At 40.2% G+C, this 14,941-nt stretch overlaps 1 protein-coding gene across 2 annotated transcripts in view; it reads right to left on the bottom strand.

The window, feature by feature from the left end:
• The window catches only part of LOC101172314 (interleukin-1 receptor accessory protein-like 1), a 364,358-nt gene that overhangs the window by 228,860 nt on the left and 120,557 nt on the right, over window positions 1-14,941 (bottom strand). The gene's annotated exons all lie outside the window — the stretch shown is intronic.

The raw sequence follows: 14,941 nt of genomic DNA, 5'->3' as shown, positions 1-14,941 counted from the left end.
AAGAGACATCAGACAGACAATGATGAGATCTCTTTTAGGACTCATTCTTCTCAGATTTGTCTCATGAACGTCTTAGGTTCGTCTCTCCCACTTCTTAATTATTGCTCTAAAAGTTGTCTCAACTCAACCTCATTTGTCTCAGTGATGTCTTTTCTCATTATAGCTTAACTCTTGCTCCTAAGGGACCCTTAGGAGCAAGAGTTAAGAAGCAAATGATCACAGAATGATACGAATATGAGACGCTCAAACTGATCTCAAGAGACGAGATCAGGCAACATATGAGCAACAGATTTTTCCTATGGGCACTAAGCTGGGGAACAACAACAACCGAGAGAGAGGCCGAGAGACCATCCACTGCTAAATGGTTCTTCTTGTTATGGTGCAGAGCTGCTGAAGGAGGCTTGGTGTGGTGTGCTGCCCACTAGTGGTCAGGAGTTTAAGTGGACTACAAAAGTAAGACACTGAATGAAATGTTTGCTTATTGTTGTAGTTGTTAAACCTTTCAGTATTTTCCATCAGGGGTCGCCACAGGTGGTTTGGCAGAGATTTTTACCCCACCCTTCCTGACACAGCCCTGTATTTTGTTGAGGCTGGCACAAGGAGACACAGACTTGGGCCCCCTTGTGGGCAGTGGTGTGAAGGGTCTTGCCCAAGGACCCACACTGGATTAAGCAAACCCACCTTTCCCGAGCGCCAGTCCCACACCCAGCCAAATCAATACCAGTATTGGGAAATACGATATCGCAATATTTTTACAGAAAGGCTTTTTTCCTAAAAACCCTTTTAGTTACACAGTTACAGGAGAATTGACCTAATAGATAGGGAGGTTGTGCAGAGGTAGAGTGGTCGATCTCTGATCAAAAGTTCATAGGTCCAGTTCCCGCCTTGCCCACCCATGTGCCAAAGTGCCCTTGGGCTTTAGGCTCAACTGTGGCTTCTGATGATGCTGAGTCGCATCCAACTGCGAGGCAGTCACCATGGTAACTATCACACAGACAGTAAGATACTATGCTGGAAGTTTGCTTTGAGGGATCAGACCACTAGAAGAACACTTAGAAGAATCTGGAATAGAATAGAATAATAGAATAATAGTAGAATCTGGACAGCCCAAAGGTAGAGTTCCTTCTGTGTATTGGGTCTTTTATAAGAGAAAAACTGCTGATTCATTTAAGACACTGGATTTAAGGTTAGTTTTGTACTTTACCAAAAGACTCTACATCAATAAACCAGACAGTCAAGATAATCCTGAAAGCCGATATAAAATTTTCATTTTGAAATTGTTAGTTTGGAATTGTTGTAAAGTTTTTCATTTTTAGGATACAAAATTATTTGACTTTCACTGGAGGCTAAATATAAAGGAGAAAATACGGTAATTTTCCATTTGAAATGGAAAAATAAAGACTTACATTTTAGTTTTCTAAAAAATAAATGTCTAGAAAAGTTTAGACAGACAAATAAAAAAGTCAAAGTTACAGAAATCTCTCTTTGGCCTTCAGTTTTAAAATTTAGAAGAAGTACACCTACAGCTTCTTATTATTCTTTTAGCTCTAATTGAGAACATCTAAACCTTGAACAGTGATGAGGATAAAAAAAAAATTGAATTTATGTTGCTAAGTTTTTAAAAGAAAAAAAAATTGATGCCAATTAAAGTTACAAATTTGCTGAAGTACAAACCTGTGAAAGTGTGTGATAAAAGAAAATGTTATCTACTGTGTGACCATGTTGTTGCCATGACAGCACGTACTCAGCCATGGAGCATGTCTGAGCATAGCAGCTCTGCTCAAGGAAAACAATAATATAGCTTTAGATATTTATAGAACGTTGAATTATACAGATTATGGTTTTCCGTATCAAAGCCACTCCGTTTGTGACAGTTGTGTGTCTTCATTAAGATGGACCCATCTGAAGAGTTTTGTTTTTTTTCAGGAGAAAAAAAAGGCATGTTAGTATCAAAGGAGGTTCTACATCAGTCAGATTAGAACTGTAGCAGCAGTTTCTGCTCATTATGCATTTTCAATTTCCTCTCCATGCTTAACCTCGCTGCAACACTCTTTCCTTTAAAAACATCTGGCGGCGCAGCTGTTGCAGACTCAACAGGCTTGCTTAATTGAGCTTCTATAAATATTTCATTTACCAAAGAGGCAACTTGGCACCAATCAGTGGGGTGTGGCGAACGCTGCAATCAATGAGGGTGTTCCAGGTGATTATTGTTCTGCATTGTGTGGGAGATTAAAGATCATGCTGAGAATGGTGGTGACAACATGTCTCTGGATAAAGACGGGAAAAAAACGAATAATACTAATAATGGGAGAGGGAGGAGTTGTGTGTGTGTGTGTGGGGGGTACTTCAAAGGAGTACTGACATAATATGACACAGAGATCCTCCCCAAGGCCACTGCAGTGGTGGATGGTTTTGTTTTTAGTTTCTAAATGGCGTCAGTTAAATTGGAAAATGGTTAAATGATCTAAAATATGGGGCACCAACTATAATAGGTTTTGCAAGGATGATCAGCATATGGTTCTTTAATAAAAAGGGGGTCTAAATGTTGTAGTTTAAAATTTAAGGGTGTTCCTGGTCACTAATTGGGATGATTAAATACGCCGGTTTATGTTTTGGACGGTGTCTCCACACTCCACACACATGATAACAGCTAGTTAGTTCATACACCAGTTGGCTTAAGTCCAGGTCCCACCAAATGTAGAAACACAACAGTCGGATACGTGGGAATAAATTGTAGTTTTGTTGGGCACAGTTTGACCTTCATTTGGGATTTGTCATGACAGTATGTAAAGAAAACACAGAAGGAACTATGCCCAGAAAAACTTTTGCGCTCTTTTTAGAAGTGTAGAATCAGTTTGTACTCATGCTTGCACAAACACGGTTTTATGATTTATTTACCTTTAAATATTATATTTTTCCCTTGTTCTATATATTTGTGGACATTTTTTGTAGATTGCTATAATCAGATTAGATCCTTGTTAAATGAAGCATCTCTGCTGTAAAAAAGAATGCCAAATGGCTTGCATGCTTGTGTCATGTTGATGCCAGTAAGACCAGTTTGACTGATTATGATGGTTTTTGTTTGAAGTAATGCTGTTGTCAAGCAGGGACTGCTCTGAGGCAGTAATTAGTGGAACAGGATCTCTGATCTAATGTGAAACCTTTACATCTCTGTCACTATTTGAACAAAATAGTGACAATAAAAAATAAATAAATAAGTAAAACAGAAAAACGTTGCCAGACCAACCTCTTGGCTTGTAGAAGATTATATTTCGAATACTCGATTACTTCGGACTGGCGAACTTGTCCGGCATGAGCCCACCTAAACCCACAAGTAGCTAACTCCAGCAACCCATTGAACCCGAACATGGGTAGGTAGAAAATGGGTAGATGGATTTTTTTCAAAGCCATTTCGCATGCTGCTCCTTCTTTCTTTTACAGTGCACTGTGTTATGCGCCCTGTTTGGTTGTAGATCATTGTTATTCACCTCCATGCCTCCTCTACATAATGTGTTCAGTTTACTAAAACTACAAAATTATTCAATACCGACCAGATCTTGGTTTTCCTTCTAGAAAAGTGGACTTATTTTTCTATAAAGGTTTGAACTTTTAGAGTATGACCCTTAAGCTATCCTAGGCACTTTAACATTGGGAAGAGACTCATCTAGACCCACTAGACAGTGCGCTGAACCTTTTTTCCTCAATGATTTGTGATCTTCACTGGTGTCCATGGATTACATGAAATCTTTCCACCTTTATCCACCTTTGTCATGGTAGGGAGAACACGTCAGTTTAAGGTTCATAGGTCATAGGATAGCACAAGGGTTAAATAAGAGAGGAAGGTGTGCCTCGTCTCTGGCTTACCTCGCCTACTGCTCCTACACTTGGCTGTGGATCATGCCTCCGGCATCTGGATGAAGATCATTTGCTGGACTTTAAATATGTAGTTGTAGCGTTAGATAAGCCAATTCTCTCTAACAGTTCTGGTACATAGCCTGTCCATCCTGGAGGAGGATCGCTCCTTCATGTGGACGTCCCTGAGGTTTTGTCATTTCTTCCAGAATCTGTTTTTTTAGGAGTTTTTCCTCACCGCGAAAGAGGGTCTAAGGGCAGGGATGCCAGTTTAGTTTAGTCTGTTTAGTTAAAGTTTTAGTATTCTCCTATTGGAGTCTATGTATTTATGATCTTTTTGATGTTTACTTTACAATTACCGATACAAAGACCATTAAGACAACTGTTGTTGTGAATTTAGGCTATACAAATAAAAGTGAATTGAAAATGTTCATGACTGTCTGAGAAAAGTGTAGAAAGTGTGTAGCGAGACATTTTACTGCAATAAAACATATGCGATAGATTTCACCCATCGTGGGTTTCTTCCGTGATAAAGAGGGATCACTGTATTGGATCGTATAAAAGTTTGAGCAATTATGTTGTCTGGAGCAAAGCAGGTTAGTATCTTTTAATATGGAAATATTTTGATCGCTTCTAAAGGTTTTTGTTGATTACTACGGTCATGTATCTCAAAATTCCACGGCACAGCAACCTAAATACAAGTTCGGTCAGTGGTCACCACATTTGGAGGTTGCATGATAATTGGCTCCAAGGTACCCAAAATCCAACCGATTTCAGACTGCCACCCTCCAGCAACCCCCCATGCCCCCATGTTGCCCTCCCACTGCCACCAACATAATTGTTAGAAATCATTCGGTAGCATTGCGAGCACTCGACGAGGGCTGTTGACAGCGGTGACCAGACATCAATCTGGTGATCCCGTCCACCATTAGTCCTGAATATAAATGGAGAGACAGCATTGATGCTGCAATAATGCTTTGATGCTCTTCATCCGATGAAGACTCCTGCTGTGGTTGGACTGCATTAACTTTTTTTTTGAAGGCCAATTGAAAGCCAGTTGACTCGTCTGTGTCCTTGGCTGTGGACCTCACCTCTGGCTTGTCTCGCACCCCCAGTCGTCCCCCAGTTCCATTTGGATGAAGCCCATCTGCTACACTGTACATATACATGTAATTGTAGAATTAGATAAGCTAATAGTTCTCCAACAGTCCTGATACATCGCCTGTCCATCCTGGTAGAGGATCCCTCCTTATTGTGAAGATTCCTAAGATTTATTCTTTTTTTCCCCATGGAATTGGTTTTGTTTTAGGAGTTTTTTCTTTACCAAGGAGGGTCTAAGGGCAGGGATGTCCAGTTTAGTGTAGTAATCAGCTATTGTATTTTATAACTGATTTGATGTTTTTTACAATTAGTAAAGTCTGTTGAGAAAACTGTGTTGTAATATTGGGATATATAAATAAAACTGAATTGAATTTACTTGAATTCACGCCTGACTGACTGCCAAGACCACATATGACCACGCCAACATTTTTAACCAAAGAAGGTAGGATGAAGTCTTGAAGATTCTGTCAATGCCTCCCCATTGCACCGTGGTAGTTGTATTTGTGACAATTGCCAAAGCGAGTCCCTTTTCAGTGTTTAGGATCAGCTCTACTTCAGGGGTTGAGACTGAGGCTTCAATGATTCACAGAATGAAGCCCTTAGTTGAGATTGTGATCAAACTGTTTTCTAGTAAGTTTCCGTATTAGTCAACAGCTAAAAAGCTGTCACATGGCAGGACATGAATATCATCTTGTAGTGTTTTGGTAAATCTTTCTCTTACTGAGGCCATAAACTGCTCACAGAGCTGCTGGAGAATGAGGAGCTCATAAAGGCCGAGTTGGTCATTTTTGCTTGGAGCACTTTAGGAGCTTAATCTGTTTGTTCTCGGCTTGATTGCTTGATTTCTGTTCACCATCTTATTGGTATTCAGTTCAGCCGAGGTTCACTGCAGTTGGAGTTTCTTTAGGTTGTTTGAATTAAAGAACAGCAAGTTATTTCAGCAGATGAAACAGCGGTGAATTAAGGATAAAGGGAGGCACTTAGTCATGACATGGATCCAGAAGGAAAAGCCAAATTGTGCCGCATTTAGCTGACAATTATTGTGCAGATTCACTGACTTTCCTTTACCTTCCATGTAATCTACCGTGTTTATTTTTACACACAGAGGAGAAACAAACAACACGTCCAGAAACGGCACTTGTAGGCCAAAGCGAAAATTAATCAGATCCAAATGCAGAGGAAGGCGATGTGTGCTCTGTGAGCTCCCCGCCAGCACAACCCTTTCATTGTGAGCAGGTCTAACTGTTGCCATGGCAACAAAGGGGCCTACCCTCGCTTATCAAGAACTTTCTAATTAGTTTGTGGACGATAATAACTTGAAAGCTTAAGGTAAGACAACCACAGCCGAGATGGTTTTTGCGTCTAATTGTGAGTCCTAATTGAGACTCTGAAGTGTTCCACTCTAACAACTAATAAAAACAGCCGGAGAGGGGAAAAGGTCACCCGGGGAGGCAGCAGCTCCAACATGGGATTGGCAACAGAGCGCATGAACCAACACATTATGTTTCTCATTAGTCTCTGAGATTTGCTGTACACCCCCACAACACCCCCCCACCCACTCCTCGCCACAGACGAGGACCGCAGACGCAGCAGAAGTCTATGCTTTGCAGGGTCACGGGTTCGATTCCTTTCACAGGTGCTCGATCAATATTCAAGTTCAAAGTCAAATCTGCCCTGAAGACAAAGAGGCATCAAGCACTAACGATCGTTCCTGTTTGATTCTGTTGAGTTAGACAGTGTATTTTTCTGCTTCAAGGGCATCTCTTTGCTTCACCTGCAATTCAGGCTTTACTTGGTGTCAGTTCATGACAAACCTGTTAAGAGATTAAAGATTTGTCTTCATCTGGATCATAATTTACAACAAAAGTCTCCTGGTCGTCATTTATGTCAAGACATTTAATGAGTTCAAAGTGCTGAAACTATTGTCTTCCTCAGCAGACGTTGTACAGGTACTGTACTTAACAAGCATTGGACTTTTGAACTCCTGTGTGTTTTTCATGTGTTTTCTTAAGCCTTGGTCACATGACCCAGACATGTGTTGCACGTTGTTGGGATGTCTGGCCCATGGAGGGTTGCGGAGAAGGGCCATCGCATCTCACGGGGAGCACAAGTGTAGTCTTGAATGATCATTTAGCTGGGCAAACAGGGAGGGACATCTCCTTCTTTTTCTTCTTCTACTGTGTACCTGCGCATGCCCGCCACCTACAGTTGGAAGAGACTTGATGCAAATGGTCGAAGCAGGACAAATCTGGCCAGTCTTCCTCCAGCTCTATTCCGATATGTGAAAAACTTGACGTCAAAGAATTCCGGCCGGACACAATCAATTTTCAAACGGTTGGCTCTTCCATGAATTAAAAGGGATACCATCAATGCGCTCCTACCTGATCCAAGTCCCTGATTGGTCAAAGTTGAACCTGGTTTAAATTGCAACATATGTTTACTGGCCATGCATTTTGCACATTGAGCCGGAAAACGGTTGTGTAAACTTGTGTAGCTTTGCATGAACGCGATAGGTTTCGAGGTGGAAGCCTTAACTGTGCATAAACTCACGCTTATACTTGAAGCAACTACTTGAATGCACGTCGCCAAGCGTGGTGTAAACGTAGCTGTTGGACACACTTACAGGTGTGCAAGTGTGTCCAACAGCAGGTACGTACAGGTGATACTTTTGTATTGTGTCCTTACACACATCTAGTCGTAGGTAAAGTATGCGTACTAGTCCCTTAATGACTGCGAGCAATTGCCATCTGATGTGTGCACGTGATACAGAGGTATGCATAGTACGCCTGTAGGATATCTACACAATCATTCTGTCTTTCCCCCTCATTTCTAACAGTCCGGCTGCACGCAAGGAGCCCGTACTTATCACTAGAACAGCACCAACAAGCCAGTTCTGACTAAAGCTTTACCATCTTCCTGCTTCCACCAGTTCTTTCATACAATCATAGTGAAAGCGTAATTTTTTATTAAACAGGAAAATCCTTCTCTTCTGTTTTCTCCCCCCATCGCTGCCTTACTTTGGTCAACTTTTCCCAAATGTTGCAATAAAATCGGATTGGGCTGTACCATGTATCGTAGGCCGCGTGTGCAATAAGACGTATCGCTTCTACTGTACGGGTGTGAATCAGTCTTTAAAACATTCGTTTCAGTGTTATCTTTTTCCAGTTAACTATTTTAGTAACCCAGATAAGTCAAAAGCTGCAAAAAATGTTCAAATGTTAACCGTTTCACTGCCTGAGCCATTCTCTCAATAAGCTCCGCTAATCAAATCAAATCAAATCAAACTTTATTTATAAAGCACTTTTCATATACAAATATAACACAAAGTGCTTTACATTAAAACACAACAAAATATAAAACAAGCATTGACGATTTAAAAATAAATAAAATAAAAATAAATAAATAAATAGGGCCCCCCTCCCCGTACCTAGCCCCCCACTCCTTTCACACCTCCCACCCCCTATGATGGCAAAGGAAAATGAGAAATAGGCTGAGCACAAAAACAGGATGCTGGAAACGCTAATAATTGGAACCTCCCCCTCCGTGAACAGCCGCATAGACAGCCAGATGCAGCTTCACAGGCGGGGACCGCTCCACCACAGCTAAGTGGTGATGCAGGTCCCCATCTAGAGCCGCAGTGGCTGAACAGCAGCCGACCCAGAAGGAGGGGTTCCAGCTGAGGAAGCACCGGAAATAAAAATGAATAAAAATGAGAATAAACAAGTAAACATATTGATAAAAACAATAAAACATTAAAATAAGGTAAATTAAAATAACGCGTTAAAATCAGATTCAAGTTCATAAAACAAGATAAAATGGATGAATAAATAAATAAAATAAAAAGTACATATAAATAAATAACTGAATAAATACATAAAAGTAGTAAAAAATTAGCTAAAAGCCAGGTTAAAAAGATGGGTCTTGAGCCTTTTCTTAAAAGCATTAATGCTCTCTGCGGCTCTCAGGTCCTCCGGCAGACTGTTCCATAAACGGGGACCATAGTGCTGAAATGCAGCTTCTCCATAGGTTTTAGTTTTTACAGTTGGAATGGTCAACAGACCAGTGCCAGAGGATCTCAGGGTCCGCAAGGATTCATATCTTACTAAAATATCTGATAAATAAGAAGGCGCAAGACCGTTAAGACATTTAAAAACTGTTAAAAGTATCTTAAAATCAATCCTGAAGCATATGGGGAGCCAATGCAGGGATTTTAAAATTGGGGTGATGTGAGCTCGCCTCCTGGTCTTTGTAAGAACTCATGGAGCAGAGTTCTGGAGAAGCTGAAGGTTCCTAATGTTGGTTTTTGGAAGACCGGCAAGCAGGGCGTTACAGTAATCAACTTTACCCATGATAAAAGCATGCATTAGCATCTCCATATTAGCAAGAGAGAGTAGTGGGCGGACTCCAGCCAGATTTTTGAGATGATAAAAACCAGTTTTAACCACCTGTTTCATATGGGGGATAAAAGTTAGCTTAGAGTCAAAGATAACACCCAGGTGTTTCTGAATGACTTAATGAAAGTTCCTGTAGCTTCAGAAACTGTTTCTCCCTCTTGGCTTCAGCACCAATAACTAAAATTTCAGTTTTGTGCTGGTTGAGCTGCAGAAAATTATTTGCCATCCATAATTTTACATCTAAAATACAGTTAAAAAGTGCTTCTATTGGTCTTGTGTCATCAGGAGACATAGCTATGTACAGCTGGGTATCATCAGCATAGCTATGAAAGCTGATGTTGTGGGTTCTGATGACATTCCCCAGAGGAAGCATGTAAATGTTAAAAAGCAAGGGGCCAAGGATGGAACCTTGAGGCACACCACAATTAATTTCATGGACCCCAGAGAAGTGTGTGTCCATGCTTACCATAAAGTTTCTCTCCATGAGATAAGAATCGAACCACTTGAGAACAGTCCCTGAAAGGCCAAGACTTTTAAGTCTGTTTACAAGGATCAGGTGATCAACAGTATCAAAAGCTGCGCTTAGATCTAGTAGAACTAGTACTGAGATCTGACCTGAATCCAAGACACACCTGACATCATTAACGATTTTTAACAAGGCTGTCTCTGTGCTGTGGTTTGTTCTAAAGCCAGACTGGTTTATCTCAAAAATGTTGTTTTGAGAGAGAAACTCATTCAGCTGAATAAAAACAAGTTTTTCTAAAACCTTACTTAAAAATGGCAAGTTGGACACAGGTCTGTTGTTATTAAAAATTGAAGGGTCTAAATTAGTTGTCTTGAGTAACGGTTTCACCACTGCCGTTTTAAAGGCAGCAGAAAAATACCCGTCTGTAGAGAGGAGTTCATGATATTTAAAATCTCACTCTCAAAAGACCCATAAAATGATTTAAAAAGGGATGTAGGGATGGGGTCTAAAAAACAAGTTGTTGGATTAACTTGGGAGAAAACTCGACCAAGTGTTGCAGCTTCAACCAGGTCAAAACTGTCCAGTGTTTCCTCAGGTAAAATCAAGCCATCATTTCCAATAGAGAGGCTTGTCTGTTCTTTTATGATGTTAGATCTGACAGAATCGATCTTGCTCCTGAAGTGGTCTGCAAAGTCCTCACACAATGAGGCGGAGGCTGGAATTGTGTTTTTGTTCACATTTTAATTGATCGAAGACTCAATTGTGGTGAAGATGACTCTGGGGTTATTTGTATTTACAGAAATGATGTTAGCAAAATATGAATTTCTGGCCTGTTTTACGGTTTGATTATATAGTTTTAGTTGGTTTTGGTATAATTGATAGTTTATTTCAAGTTTGTGTTTTCTCCAAAGTCTTTCAGCAGATCTACAACGTCTCTTCAATTGTTTAATTTCCTCAGTTCTATAATAAGCACTTCGGCCTTTTACCGTTTTCAAATAACTCAAAAGTTTAGAGTTGCATAAGAAAATTAAATCACTCCAAGCTGTTTAAAAAAATATGACGGCAGCAGAATGAATGATCCTGCATCAAACAGACAGAACATGTCAGCCGTGGTTGACTGAGTGAAACACTAGCCGGCGTGCACTTATGAGGACATCAGTTTTTTGGGCAAAATTAATTTCTCCTCAATCTTTAAAGCAATTTTATAATAAATTTGAAAAAGAAAAAAAGGGGGTTAGAATTTAATTTCCTTTTAAATTGGAGTCCAACTGTTTCAAAGGCTTTTTTGCATTTATCTTTATTAACTAAATGTGATTGGCAGTGGCGGTTTCGGAGTAATCTGGAAGTCCTGAAAATTGTCATTTCAGACGTCTGATGGAGATTTCTTGTTCTTCTGCTCAGTTTGCTGGCAGGACACAAACTCGGGACAAAGCCAACGTTTCTCTGGGTTAGAGAGGGAAGGTGAGGGTCTGCTTCATCCAGCAATTTGTGGCTGAGTGGAAAGAAACCCTATCGACAAAAAAACAAGGCCTTCCATCAGTCGGCGCGTCCGATTGTTCAGACAACTGTGTTAGGATTAATGGGGACGGATAACCGTCAGCTGTCATGTTTTACCAGCTGACCACAGAACCAGCATTTAATGGAGTCACATCCGAGATGAAGTCATTCATTTTTGCTACGACTTAACCGTGCCATTAAACAAAATAGAGCCATTTGTCAAGGCTGCCTTGCTTTTATGTCCCTAATGGCCGTCTGTGGATGCGACCATTCAATAAAAGTGCCTTTTTGTTCAGCTTTTTATTTTTCTATTTAAAGACAGAATTGTGGCAGCTGGATTTATGGAAAATTGGAAACAGTTTGGATCAGAATCATGTACTTTCAGGTTCAATGGGAATCGGATGTTGTGTCCTGATCATGGATTGGATATTTTATTTTGTTATAATTATCATTATAGATAATTACTCTACTAGACGTCCGCATGACATCAACAGATCAAGATATTTATCGTCCCAAAGTGCAGCAGAATACGGCACTAGTTTGAACAGGAGGCGTTCAAAAGCAGTTCGGTAAAGTTAGAGAGACATTCAAAGATTTGGTCTTTATTGTTGATAACGCTTAACTAACGTCTCTATTGGTTTGTCTTAATGCAAACAATGACCTACAAAGACATTTCAACAGATTAAAAGATGAGATGAGATTCAAACTGAAGAGACAGAGTGATAGAAAAAGGAAATCTCTCAAAAACAACTGAAACTAAAAAACGCAATCGTATTTATCTGATGAAAAATGTTCAATAGTTCTAAAGATACTAAAGCTAAAGTCAAACTGTCTCACATGACAAATAATCACCTATTTTCCCAGTCAAATATGTTGTCTAGTTGATAGATGCACAACTGTTGCAGCTGCTTTACAACAGTTTTAGTGTTAAATGTTAAAATATGATTGGTAAAAATAGACTTTATTAAATCAGTTTATTTTTAATGTTTCATAAAAGTATTGGATTGGGACTCGGTATCAGCAGATATTCAAATGACTTGGATTGGGGCCACATTAACATTTATGTTCTGTCAATAGAAAAATAGTTGAAATGTTTAAACTGAGAAAATTTCCACTTGTTTTAATTTTAAAACGTGATCACAAGTTGGAGACCATCTGCCCAAATTCACTTCATAGAAAATCTTCTGGAGATGATCTCTATGAAGACATTTTATGTTAAGTTAAAAACGTCATTAATTAGAAGCCAAGCTGTTTCATTTATTTTTTGTTGCTTCTTTGGCGTCAAACTGGAAATATGGATATTTATATTTGGACGGTTAAGAATAGGAGTAAAAATACTGATTCAAAACTGACCATTTAAAGGGCAGTTCCCTGAATTAGCACTGCTTTACATTTTAAAGAGTTAAAAATAAGACGTAAACTGTGTATGTCACGGTTAAGGCGGAGCAGGCGCTCCCTCTCTATGAGATGTCGGGCTCATAAAACAGGTTCAGATGCAGATGGAGTCGCGCCACCGCAGACTCCCTCAAAGTGTCTGTCCCCTCATAAGATGCCTGACCGCCACGTTTCTCCCACCAAAGCCCTCAGTGTGATTCAATCAGAGCTTCATGCATACATGAGGCCCAGGCTGATTAAAAAAAACACTGGAGAATCTGTGTGGCGACGTCCCCGTACCCTCAGAAACGCCTGTTGTCCTCGCTGGATAAGCTCCAGTTTCCCTCAAAGAACTTATCAACTTCACAGCTACTTCTGCCGGAGGGAGGGGGGCTTCGGGGAGAAAGATGTCCCCAAATCTTGACCTGCCATTTTCCGGCTCGTGAAAACGCTGTCGCAGCAGAGCGGGTCTCAATTAGGAGGAAAATAGCTCTGATGTGTGGGAAAGGTAACCTCTTGGCTGCCGGCGTGCGGGGGGAGTTTACCTGCATGATTGAAGTGCCTCCATCAGGCCATCAGCCGGTAAAACAGTCGGGCCAAAACGCGCCGGGATGCATGCAGGCGTGTGCACTAACACAGACGACCTTTACCCTGCACCCAGCAGCCACAATGACCTGCAGGTGCTGAAAGGAATTTCTGACAAACCAGGAAGTTCTATGATACTGTTGTGATGGAAATCAAAGAAGCTGCAACAGTGAGAGTTTTTTAGACCACATGGTGACACAAAGGAACGATGTAGAGACACCGGGGAATATAAAAGTGCTTTTCAGACAACAAATGGTGTTTTTAACATGTTCTTGTGGCAGTTTTTCTGATGATGGACGACATGTATAAAGACAACTATATAAAACATAGAATTAGAGTATTTTTTTATTCAAATTGCTGTGAATCAGATGCAGAGGGAAAGATGAAAAAGAGCTTTATTTATGACGTGTAAGCTGGGCGGGACACAAGCTTCCTACTCTGACCTCTCCAGGATAGGGGGGGGGGGGGGGGGTTCTTTATACAGTTTATTAAATCAAGTCAAATTAACACTCAAAAAAAGTAATCAAGATTATTTCATTAGTGAAAAACAATAGTAATAACCTTTTTACTTTACGACTTTATTCCACACAGAATCATACACGACTGCAATTTTAACTTATTCCACATGTTAGTGACACACATGTTGGTCCCACATAAAACAAACACGGAGGTGCTTTTTTTTAATTCTGTTGTCAATCAAAAGCGCTAACATTTAGACATTTTTACTTTTTGGCTGCTTGATTTTAGGACAACAAAATGTTTAAACTGTTACTTTTATCGTTTTTGTTTCTTTTTACTGTTACTAGTGTTTTCATTTTATGTTTTTCTTAGTGATATTTGATGATTACATTACTTTCACTTAAGTACTTTAGATATCCATGGATGACTGTGGGAAAAATTACACACATTCCCCCACCTGCTTTGCTGGAGACAGGAAGTTATCACCTGAAATCATCCCCCTTTCCAAATGTATCAAAGGTGGTGGAGCCTTTCGTCAATGTCTAAGGAGACACACTCTTGTTCTTGGGGTGGGGTGGTGTTAAAATAAGACTGAATAAGAGAAGCAAAGAGCCTAGGTTAGCACAAGGGTTACCACACCTGATCCAGGTAATTAGCAGCAGATAAGGCAGGACAACCCTGGTCTAAATGATTTGTTTTAATTTTTCACACATGTACCGGTGATGCATAACTTTTATATCGTGTACACGCCGCACATATCACGTTAAAATGACGTAACTGACCCACAAATCACTAGTGAATTGCATATAAACAGCGCAATAATCAGCACGGTTCATGTTCCACATTGATTGGCGTGTTCTTTGCGTGGTTTATTCGTACTTCCTCCGTGGTTTTAACGTGGTTCATTCACCGGACCCACCCACAACCCCCTTTCCCATGTATATTCTCATTTGATCAGTTTTCATCCATGCAATATACGCAAATTATATGTAGTGTCTGTGTGACATGGCCTTGAAGTAAATGAAGATTTGTAGTTTTTTTTGTCATTTCCTGTTTAATCAAAGTGAGTCTGCTGGACCTTCCTGGTAAAAAAAAAAGATTTAGGGAGTTGATTAGCTAGTGACTACTACTATTTTCCATGTATTACTCATAATTTATGGCCTGTGTCAGACTGGCGACATGTCCAGGATGTACCCAACCTTCGTCAAAGAGT

Source organism: Oryzias latipes, chromosome 2 (assembly GCF_002234675.1).
Source record: "Oryzias latipes chromosome 2, ASM223467v1".
NCBI lineage: Eukaryota > Metazoa > Chordata > Actinopteri > Beloniformes > Adrianichthyidae > Oryzias > Oryzias latipes.
This window is presented reverse-complemented; position numbering and strand designations above follow the sequence as displayed.